We start from the raw sequence: 12,273 nt of genomic DNA on the forward strand, positions 1-12,273 counted from the left end.
TGGCAAGAAAAAAGCAGCTAAGTAAAGAAAAACGAGTGGCCATCATTACTTTAAGAAATGAAGGTCAGTCAGTCCGAAAAATTGGGAAAACTTTGAAAGTGTCCCCAAGTGCAGTTGCAAAACCATCAAGCGCTACAAAGAAACTGGCTCACATGAAGACTGCCCCAGGAAAGGAAGACCAAGAGTCACCTCTGCTTCTGAGGTTAAGTTTATCGGAGTCACCAGCCTCAGAAATTGCAGGTTAACAGCAGCTGAGATTAGAGACCAGGTCAATGCCACACAGAGTTCTAGCAGCAGACAAATCTCTACAACAACTGTTAAGAGGAGACTTTGTGCAGCAGGCCTTCATGGTAAAATAGCTGCTAGGAAAACACTGCTAAGGACAGGCAACAAGCAGAAGAGACTTGTTTGGGCTAAAGAACACAAGGAATGGACATTAGACCAGTGGAAATCTATGCTTTGGTCTGATGAGTCCAAATTTGAGATCTTTGGTTCCAACCACCGTGTCTTTGTGCGACGCAGAAAAGGTGAACGGATGAACTCTACATGCCTGGTTCCCACCGTGAAGCATGGAGGAGGAGGTGGGATGGTGTGCGGGTGCTTTGCTGGTGACACTGTTGGGGATTTATTCAAAATTGAAGGCATACTGAACCAGCATGGATACCACAGCATCTTGCAGCGGCATGCTATTCCATCCGATTTGCGTTTAGTTAGACTATCATTTATTTTTTAACAGGACAATGAGCCCAAACACACCTCCAGGCTATGTAAGTGTTATTTGCTAAGAAGGAGAGTGATGGGGTGCTACACCAGATGACCTGACCTCCACAGTAACCAGACCTGAACCCAATCGAGATGGTTTGGGGTGAGCTGGACCGCAGAGTGAAGGCAAAAGGGCCAACCAGTGCTAAGCATCTCTGGGAACTCCTTCAAGATTGTTGGAAGACCATTTCCGGTGACTACCTCTTGAACTTCATCAAGAGAATGCCAAGAGTGTGCAAAGCAGTCATCAAAGCAAAAGGTGGCTACTTTGAAGAACCTAGAATATAAGACATATTTTCAGTTGTTTCACACTTTTTTGTTAAGTATATAATTCCACATGTGTTAATTCATAGTTTTGATGCCTTCAGTGTGAATGTACAATTTTTAAAGTCATGAAAATACAGAAAAATCTTTAAATGAGAAGGTGTGTCCAAACTTTTGGTCTGTACTGTATATAACATTGAATTCCACCTGGTGGGTAGGTCACATATGATGCGATGTTCCGGAAGATGTAATCGGCGCTGCAGAGCTGCAATGCGTGATCTTGCGTTGCTGGAATGCCGCTAGTGAGCGCACTCTATGCGGACCTTGTGAAGCAGTGCATCAAGATCCGGATAGTCCCTCAAAAAACTCTGCACGACCAAGTTGAGCACATGTGCCAGACATGGGATGTGAGTGAGGTTGCCTAGGCCCAGAGCTGCCACCAGATTTCGGCCATTGTCACACACTACCATGCCTGGCTGGAGATTCGCTGGCACAAACCACACTTCGCTCTGCTGCTTGATGGCATTCCAGAGCTCCTGCGCTGTGTGGCTTCGATTCCCCAAAGAAATTAATTTTAATACGGCCTGTTGATGTTTGTCCACGGCTGTGCTCATATCGGTCATCATAACAGGTAACCAACCGTTCACGGGTCGATGTGGAGGTAGACCGTGACGGCTCCTGCAGCGCTGATTCAGAGGAACTGGAGTATGAGGAGGAGTCAATGTGTGCAGACTGGATTCCTGCAATCCTTGGAGTTGGCAGAAAACGTACAGCGCCAGTCTCAAGATCTGTACCCGGCTCCATAACATTTACCCAATGGGCAGTGAGGGAAAGGTATCGTCCCTGTCCATGCTTACTGGTCCACGCATCGGTGGTCAGGTGGACCTTGCTACTGACGGCGTTTTGTAGCGCATGTTTAATTTTTCCCTCCACATGATGTTGCAGGGCAGGGACGGCTTGCCTGCTGAAATAAAAGCGTCTGGGAACGTTGTATTGTGGGACTGCCAATGCCATAAAGTTACGGAAGGTGTCAGTCTCCACCAGCCTGAATGATAGCATTTCAAGGGCCAGTAGTTTAGCAATGCCAGCATTCAGAGCCTGTGCTCGGGGGTGGTTTGCCGAGTATGGGCGCCTTTTCTCCCATGCCTGTGCTAACGATGGCTGTAGACTGGCCTGGGAGTGTGAGGATGACTGGGAAAGTGGTGCTGTGGGTGGAATTACACTGTTTCTCTGTACAACAGTGCCAAAGATTCTTCCATGGCGATCCTGTGAGGAAGCCGAACCAGCTGTGTGTGAGCTGGAGGAAGAGGCTACAACACGAGCTGAAGAGGTGGTAGGTGGCGCTGTAGGTTGGCCTAGGTCTTCAGTGTGTTTTTGTAACTCCACCACGTGCTTGGTCCGCACATGTTTCCACATATTTGTGGTATTGAGGATGCTGACACTTTTCCCTCTTTTCACCTTCTGATTACACAGCTTGCATTTGACAAAGCAAATGTCATCTGCAGCTGTGTCAAAAAAGGACCAGGCACCTCAAGTCTTGGGAGCACCCGCTTTGGATTTTGGAAGAGCAATGCTCCTAATGGGTGCCGAAGTGGAGGCTACAGGCAACCAAGTCTGCCCCCTCCATCTCCCTCCTTTTTGGGCTGTTCGGGGGAATCTCTTCCTCAGAGCTGCTCCCACCACCTTCCTGTCCCTCACACCATGATGGGTCAAGGACCTCATCATCTACACCACCCTCTTCAAACAACTGCTTCTCCTGGGTAGTCTCGACAGCACAGTACTCACCAGAAAGTGGCACCTGAGTCTCATAATCAGATGCGTACTGAGGTGTGCTGCTGACCATAGGCACTGGCCCACCCGCCTCTTTAGATTCAGAGAGACAAAACGGTTGCGCATCACTGCATACTACCTCTTCTTCAAATTCTCGAATTCTGCTTGGCTGGCCCCCTCTTTCCAAGCCAAGAGATTCAAAGAACAGAAGTAGAGATGGCTCCTGTCCAGGGCTCTCTGACTGCCTGGGCAATTTGGCAGGTGGTGAAGAGACAGATGGGTGCTCTTCAGTACTCAGGACCTGAGAGGATCTGGAACTAATTGAAGTCGATGCGTTAGCTGCCATCCATCCGACAACGGCTTCAATTTGGTCCTCCCGCAGCAGTGGGGTACGGCTAGCTCCTACAAAGCTGCGCATAAAGGACTGTTCCCTGGTAAAACTGGGGGATGCTGAGTCACTGGTGCCCGCAGCAGGCACAGAATCCCCACGTCCTCTCCCTGCAGGCACAGAATCCTCACGTCCTCTCCCTGCAGAAACTCCACGCCCACGACCACGACCACGACCACATGCCTTACTCCCTGCCTTCTTCATCTTGGTAGACTGATAAAGATAGGCAGAAAAGTACTAAGGGCTTAGCGTGCTTATTCCTGAACAGCTGCTAACAGGTATAAGAAACACTAATTTTATAAAGCGTGGACTAGACTTTAATATGAGCTAATGTGGCCTACACGACTGTAAAGTGGAGTGTTTGGTGAACTTTATTTAGGTTTTTTCTGTCACAAAAAGACACTGGATGTGCCCAAAGATGTAATACCGATAGTATCACAAACTTTTTGTAGCTATTACAATGTAGGAAGGTAACCTACAATGCAATAGATGAGGCTACAAAAATAGGCTAATACTAATCTGGCTGGGGCTGCAGGGCACAATGCTGCAGAAAGGCTCCTCTAACTACTCCTATATAGTGTGTTTGGAACCAATGTAGCTGAATACGGATGGAACCACCACACTAATAGGAGAAATCAGGATAAATTATGAATTGGCAAAAAAGGACAATGTATGAGGCAGTGACACACACTGAGTGCACTACAACCAGACGTGGCTGAAGCACACACTACAGGGTGAGCTGCACTCACACACACAGACCTTGCAGACAGCGGTGAACAGTACAGATGCAGAGCACTGTGCACTAGCGCTGCAAGACCAAAAAAATTTCTCTATCTACTCCTATATAGTGTGTTTGGAACCAATTTAGCTGAATACGGATGGAACCACCACACTAATAGGAGATATCAGGAAAAATTATGAATTGGCAAAAAAGGACAATGTATGAGGCAGTGACACACACTGAGTGCACTACAACCAGACGTGGTTGAAGCACACACTACAGGGTGAGCTGCACTCACATACCAGACCTTGCAGACAGCGGTGAACAGTGCAGATGCAGAGCACTGTGCACTAGCGCTGCAAGACAAAAAAAAAAATCTCTATCTACTCCTATATAGTGTGTTTGGAACCAATTTAGCTGAATACGAATGGAACCACCACACTAATAGGAGATATCAGGAAAAATTATGAATTGGCAAAAAAGGACAATGTATGAGGCAGTGACACACACTGAGTGCACTACAACCAGATGTGGCTGAAGCACACACTACAGGGTGAGCTGCACTCACACACAGAGACCTTGCAGACAGCGGTGAACAGTACAGATGCAGAGCACTGTGCACTAGCGCTGCAAGACAAAAAACATTTCTCTATCTACTCCTATATAGTGTGTTTGGAACCAATTTAGCTGAATACGGATGGAACCACCACACTAATAGGAGATATCAGGAAAAATTATGAATTGGCAAAAAAGGACAATGTATGAGGCAGTGACACACACTGAGTGCACTATAACCAGACGTGGTTGAAGCACACACTACAGCGTGAGCTGCACTCACACACACAGACCTTGCAGAAAGCGGTGAACAGCACAGAGAACTGTGCACTAGCGCTGCAAGGCACAGCGATTTATAAAGTAGCTTGGGTAAAGCAGAATAGACCAAATAGGTAGATAAAACTGTCCCTCAGAACAACAGCGTCCTATCCCTAACTGAATTCACAGCAGAGTGAGCTGAAAATGGCGGCGGCGGCTTTTATAGTGCATCATGACATCATTTCAGCAGCCAATCACAGCCATGCCATTAGTTAAGATGCCTACATGCCTAACAGGATGTGCCCACACTTCTTAGGATCCTCATTGGCTGAATAAAATGAAACTGGCTCATTGCATTATGGGAACTTCCGATTCCGGTATACGATATTGCAAAAGTAAGAAAAAAACCTACAAAAGACAAAAAATATATCTCATACCCTACCATCATTATATATAAATGTAAAGCAAAGCTGCATATTAAATATAGGGTACTTAGTGAACTATTTTTGATCAAAAAAAGTATACAAGCCGTCCCACCAGTGACAAGGTGACCCTAAATTGGGACGGTACCTACACTGTCTATATTAAAAACCTTACTGTATATCAAAGTTGAAGTAATGCATATAAAAGGGTAGACAAATAGGACCGGGTCCCAACTTCAGACCACCTAGGCCCCTGGTAAGCTACATATATACTAATCAGCTCAACAAAGGGGATGCCACACCCTTAATTTGCACAGAATGCAAACAAGACAAAAAAACAAGCAATATGAACTGAGGTCTAAGATGGTACACATGCAAGAAATAGGAGCATGTTCACACTAGCAAAAAGAAGCAAAACCTACAAAAGACAAAAAATATATCTCATACCCTACCATCATTATATATAAATGTAAAACAAAGTTACATATTAAATATAGGGTACTTAGTGAACTATTTTTGATCAAAAAAAGTATACAAGCCGTCCCACCAGCGAAAAGGTGACCCTAAATTGGGACGGTACCTACACTGTCTATATTAAAAACCTTACTGTATATCAACGTTGAAGTAATGCATATAAAAGGGTAGACAAATAGGACCGGGTCCCAACTTCAGACCACCTAGGCCCGTGGTAAGCTACATATATACTAATCAGCTCAACAAAGGGGATGCCACACCCTTAATTTGCACAGAATGCAAACAAGACAAAAAAACAAGCAATGTGAACTGAGGTCTAAGATGGTACACATGCAAGAAATAGGAGCATGTTCACACTAGCAAAAGGAAGCAAAACCTACAAAAGACAAAAAATATATCTCATACCCTACCATCATTATATATAAATGTAAAACAAAGTTGCATATTAAATATAGGGTACTTAGTGAACTATTTTTGATCAAAAAAAGTATACAAGCCGTCCCACCAGCGACAAGGTGACCCTAAATTGGGACGGTACCTACACTGTCTATATTAAAAACCTTACTGTATATCAAAGTTGAAGTAATGCATATAAAAGGGTAGACAAATAGGACCGGGTCCCAACTTCAGACCACCTAGGCCCGTGGTAACAAAAAATATATCTCATACCCTACCATCATTATATATAAATGTAAAGCAAAGTTGCATATTAAATATAGGGTACTTAGTGAACTATTTTTGATCAAAAAAAGTATACAAGCCGTCCCACCAGCGACAAGGTGACCCTAAATTGGGACGGTACCTACACTGTCTATATTAAAAACCTTACTGTATATCAAAGTTGAAGTAATGCATATAAAAGGGTAGACAAATAGGACCAGGTCCCAACTTCAGACCACCTAGGCCCGTGGTAAGTGCAAAAGTATCGGAATTAAGTATCGGAATTCCGATACCGCGAATATCGGCCGATAGCCGATATTTCAGTATCGGAATGCTCAAAGCTATTCATCATTTAAAAATACATCATAAATTATTCAAAATAACTTTAAGTTGACTCCAAAAATTTAGAGATCTAATAGATCAAATGCTTGGTAAATGTGCTACATCTTATGCTGCATTCACATATCCCTGTGTCATATTCCAAGGAAGGACCGTGATGCATAGAATAATCCGTGAATCTCCTGACCTGTATTTTACAGCTTCATAGGGATATATAAAGCTGTCAAATTCAGAGCAGGAAAACTTTTAGTTACTCCATGCATCAGGGTCTTCAAGATGGATGTACAGTGGTGGCCAAAAGTATTGGCACCCCTGCAATTCTGTCAGATAATAGTCAGTTTCTTCCTGAAAATGATTGCAATCACAAATTCTTTGGTCTTATTATCTTCATTTAATTTGTCTTCAATGAAAAAACACAAAAGAGAATGAAGTAAAAATCAAATCATGGATCATTTCACACAAAACTCCAAAAATGGGCCTGACTAAAGTATTGGCACCCTCAGCCTAATACTTGGTTGCACAACCTTTAGCCAAAATAACTGTGAACAACCGCTTCCGGTAACCATCAATGAGTTTCTTACAATGCTCTGCTGGAATTGTAGACCATTCTTCTTTGGCAAACTGCTCCAGGTCCCTGATGTTTGAAGGGTGCCTTCTCCAAACTGCCATTTTGAGATCTCTCCACAGGTGTTCTATGGTATTCAGGTCTGGACTCATTGCTGGCCACCTTAGAAGTCTCCAGTGCTTTCTCTCAAACCATTTTATAGTGCTTTTGGAAGTGTGTTTTGGGTCATTGTCCTGCTGGAAGACCCATGACCTCTGAGGGAGACCCAGCTTTCTCACACTGGGCCCTACATTATGCTGCAAAATTTGTTGGTAGTCTTCAGACTTCATAATGCCATGCACACGGTCAAGCAGTCCAGTGCCAGAGGCAGCAAAGCAACCCCAAAACATCAGGGAACCTCCGCCATGTTTGACTGTAGGGACCGTGTTCTTTTCTTTGAATGCCTCTTTTTTTTTCCTGTACACTCTATGTTGATGCTTTTTCCCAAAAAGCTCTACTTTTGTCTCATCTGACCAGAGAACATTCTTCCAAAATGTTTTAGGCTTTCTCAGGTAAGTTTTGGCAAACTCCAGCCTGGCTTTTTTATGTCTCGGGGTAAGAAGTGGGGTCTTCCTGGGTATCCTACCATACAGTCCCTTTTCATTCAGACGCTGACCGATAGTATGGGTTGACACTGTTGTACCCTCGGACTGCAGGACAGCTTGAACTTGTTTGGATGTTAGTCGAGGTTCTTTATCCATCATCCGCACAATCTTGCGTTGAAATCTCTCGTCAATTTTTCTTTTCCGTCCACATCTAGGGAGGTTAGCCACAGTGCCATGGGCTTTAAACTTCTTGATGACACTGCGCACGGAAGACATAGGAACATTCAGGTCTTTGGAGATGGACTTGTAGCCTTGAGATTGCTCATGCTTCCTCACAATTTGGTTTCTCAAGTCCTCAGACAGTTCTTTGGTCTTCTTTCTTTTCTCCATGCTCAATGTGGTACACACAAGGACACAGGACAGAGGTTCAGTCAACTTTAATCCATGTTAACTGGCTGCAAGTGTGTTTTAGTTATTGCCAACACCTTTTAGGTGCCACAGGTAAGTTACAGGTGCTGTTAATTACACGAATTAGAGAAGCATCACATGATTTTTCAAACAGTGCCAATACTTTTGTCCACCCCCTTTTTCAGGTTTGGTGTGGAATTATATCCAATTTGGCTTTAGGACAATTCTTTTTGTGCTTTTTCATTGAAGACAAATTAAATGAAGATAATAATACCAAAGAATTTGTGATTGCAATCATTTTCAGGAAGAAACTGAGTATTATCTGACAGAATTGCAGGGGTGCCAATACTTTTGGCCACCACTGTATGAATATGGTATTAGCAAGTTATCACTTATTCACAAAATAGATGTTAAATTGCTTATTGCTAGGTGTCAGCCACTGGAACCCCCACTGATCTTAAGAATGAGACTTTGAAATACTTACATTACCCATCAGGAGAAGACTCAAAAGAGCCTTGACTGGAAATATTTATTAGTATTATTATTATTATTATTTTTCTGTAGCACTTTAAAAAGTCTCAGTGTAGCCTTATCCAAAAGTAAAGATGAGTGGATCTGATAGAATTCAAGTTTGCCAAAATTTACTGGGAGATTCAAGTTGCAGTCAAGTTTATTTTCCACAAATTAAATGTTTCCTATTAGGTTCTGGGGTAAATGTAACTTGGAAATTTTTTTAAAAAAGCTAATATTTACCTCACCACTCACCTGTCCTGGCACCCCAAGTGCCTCCAATGCCAGCTGTTTGCTATCCAGTCCGCCGGGCCTCTTCTTTCCGCAATCACACTACGGCATATTCTAACTTGAGTTGGGCAAATTTATTCAAGTTGAGTTGGATTCTACTCAAATTTTGCAAAAATCTGTATTCTCTAGAATGTGGATTTTTTGTAATTCACTCTGTGAGATGTTGGGAAATTGAAAGTCAGACTTGGCTGCCATTTTGCTGAACCGAAGAGCACTGACAAAAGGTTAGAAAACAAAAAAAGTATTACTCGCTCTCTGGCCACCTCAGCTGCTCGCTCACCAATGTGCGTTCTTTAATGTCATGATGTCACGGTGTGCACCATGAAATGGCGTGCACATGAACTCTCCTTGGCTCCATCAAAGCTGGAAGTTCCAGCCCAGCATTAGAGGCCCAGTGATTTGAGCGTGAGCAACAATCTGAAGATGTGGAAAGGACCAGATGGGTGACGTTAAGGAATGGAGAGGCCAAAGAGGTTAGCAGTAGAGAAAGTATAAGGATTTTTGAAAATTGTTTCCATATTATGTTCATTATGTTCTAGGGTCTGTAGAGACAACAGAGATTAATAAGGGGCGTATAATTTTTGGAGAAGGACTTCTTTGTCAATAGAATTTCCTGGGAAAAAACAGGTGAATTCCAATTTTTGTGTCGTGATGCGAGCATATCATCTTGCCTACTAATCAGAAGAAGAGGCGGGGAAGCCAACACTTAGGAGGAGGTGCACAGCCATGATCTACTTGTCCGGCAGCCATAATCTACTGATGTGACCATTGGCTCAGGATCCAGGGAATATTTTTGTTCAGCTCTAGCATCCATGATGCTGAATAAATTCATTTTTCTCCTTTTTAGTCAAAAGATCACTTGTTCTGCAATTACTACTGTGATTGCTGTATTGATTTGCAATGCTGATCTTTTTTTTTTTCTCTTGTATAATTTTCAAGTCTTTTTTCGAATAAATACATTATTGAACATATCCTTGCATCCAAACTGATTTTCTCTGCATGCCTTTTTACTTATAAAATCAATTTAGAATTGCAAATAATTATTTATTATTAAAATAAATAAGGGAGATGCTTATTAATTTTTTAGATGTGTAAATATATATTTTTTTAAGGTGGAAAGTCATTTTACAACGCAGCACTTTTCCAACAATGGATTCTGTTAAGTTATGCATGACTCTTATTTGTCAGTTCAGAGATTTGCCTGTCTCCACATCCTCACTGTCTGTATAATCTGACTTGACTCACTGTGGAGAAAAAAATCACCTTCCATTAAAGTGTTTTCTGTAGTAAGCGCTCTCTGGCAAGCAATGTAGTGTAAACATGAGTGGCTGTGAACATTTATTAAATAACAGTGATGAATATTTCAATACCCTTGGGAAAGCAATTCACAGCTCAATCATTCAGGCTGTTTTAAGTGCAGCGCAGGACAATTGCACTACATCTTCCATTAATATTTAAAGAGCCATTTTATTCTGTTTACTTTTTCCGTTAATATACAATTTAAAATGCTTTTGTCAAAAAAGAAGAAAGCAGAGAACAACATTAAGAATAATTTTAACAAAACTATATTGTAAATTCCACCTTTATTTAAAATTCACTCCAGGGTAATTTAATAGCTGTAACATAAAACGTCCTATTCTGAAACTTCATCCATACAAATTTAATTAAAAAAAAGTTACACCAATCCAGTTTAGGCCAAAATTTGTTGCATTCTTGAAAGCCACAACTTTTTATTTTTCAAGAACATAACTATAGGTATTTATTGCATTGCTTGTATAGCACTAATCAATTTCTCAGTGATTTACAGACATTTTCATCACTGTCCCCATTGGGGCTCACAATCTTAATTCCCTATCAGTATGTCTTTTAGCGTTTGGGAAACTGGAGTACCCGGAGGAAACCCACCCAAACATGGGGAGAACATACAAACTCCTTGCAGATGTTGTCATTGGTGGGATTTGAACCCAGGACCCCCAGCACTGCAAAGGAAGAATTGTTATGACTGATCCATCCTGTTACCCAGCCATATCCTGGCCTATTTTTTGTGGCATAAATTGTTTTATGTTATCACCCTGCCTGCATTGTAAAACTTAATTACCAAAGCAAATTTAACGATTTTCTATTGTTTTTATATGTTTGTTTTTCTTCAGGAGGAAGAGGATTTCTGGTGGAATATTTTTTAGGTATTCTTTTCTGTTCTCTTTTTCCTGAAAACAATATTATAGACTCGTAAGATAAATGTGGCCAAAAAAACAAAGTTTCTTTCCAATTTCAAATGTAACTTTTTAAAATAAAAATAAATATTTCTTCTGTACATAAAATAGATGTATTTCTGTATTTGTTATTACTACATGGATTTCAAATATTCTGGTGTATGTAATTTCTTTTGGCACAACTTTACTTGCTAGACCATAGAATAAATGTAGCAGAACAAACCTTTATAAGGGCTCATTAAAATGAGCGTATTAAACATCTGTGGGCTGACCAAATGCACAATGGATAGCATACAGCACAGGGACCAATAAAGGTCAAAGTGGTAGTTCACATGAATGTTTTTATACATAGATTAATGGTCTGCATTAAAGACGAGCAGAACAAGCCAAATTAAAATCTGTCTGTCTTCGCGGATTTTCCCTGGAAATTTAGATTTGTAATGAACTTAATCATCAAGAATTAACTCTAGAATCTCTCCAGGCCACAAAACATAATAAAAGTAAGATGTAAAAAAAATACTTATACTCACCTTACGACTCACCTCTCCTACCCCTCCACCCATCATCGCCCCCCTTCTGGCCTTTGGCACATTTTTTTTAATTACCGCTGCTGGGTGCATCCCCAGACCTATTCACACTAGGCCGTTAATCCTGGCTCTGATGAGGCAATGGATGTTTCAACGTAAGGTCATGATGTCATGATATGCGCCGAGACCTTGGACAAGAATGCGCAGAAATGTCCCAGGCCTCATCAGATCCAGAAGGCCCAGCCTAGTGTAAAGAGGCCCAGGTATGCACCATTCGGTGGCGGTGATAAGATGTGCCGAGGACCAGACGTATTTGTGACAGTGAGGCGTAGAGGGGCTGGAGTGGTGAGGAGTAGGGTGAATATATGTATTTATTATTTTTTAAACTTTTGAAGACCTCTTTCAGCAACATGGTGTACAGAACACGGTCTGATCATACCATATCTCCTGGGCAGGGGAGGAAGCAAAAGAGTATACAGACATTTCAGCAGGGAATACTAACAATTGTACTCATAGGAGGATTATAATGAGGACAATCTGGGCTACCGCCCGGGGCCCGTGG

Source organism: Phyllobates terribilis, unplaced genomic scaffold (assembly GCF_046119375.1).
Source record: "Phyllobates terribilis strain yellow unplaced genomic scaffold, ASM4611937v1 Scaffold_1__5_contigs__length_1240528914, whole genome shotgun sequence".
Lineage (NCBI taxonomy): Eukaryota > Metazoa > Chordata > Amphibia > Anura > Dendrobatidae > Phyllobates > Phyllobates terribilis.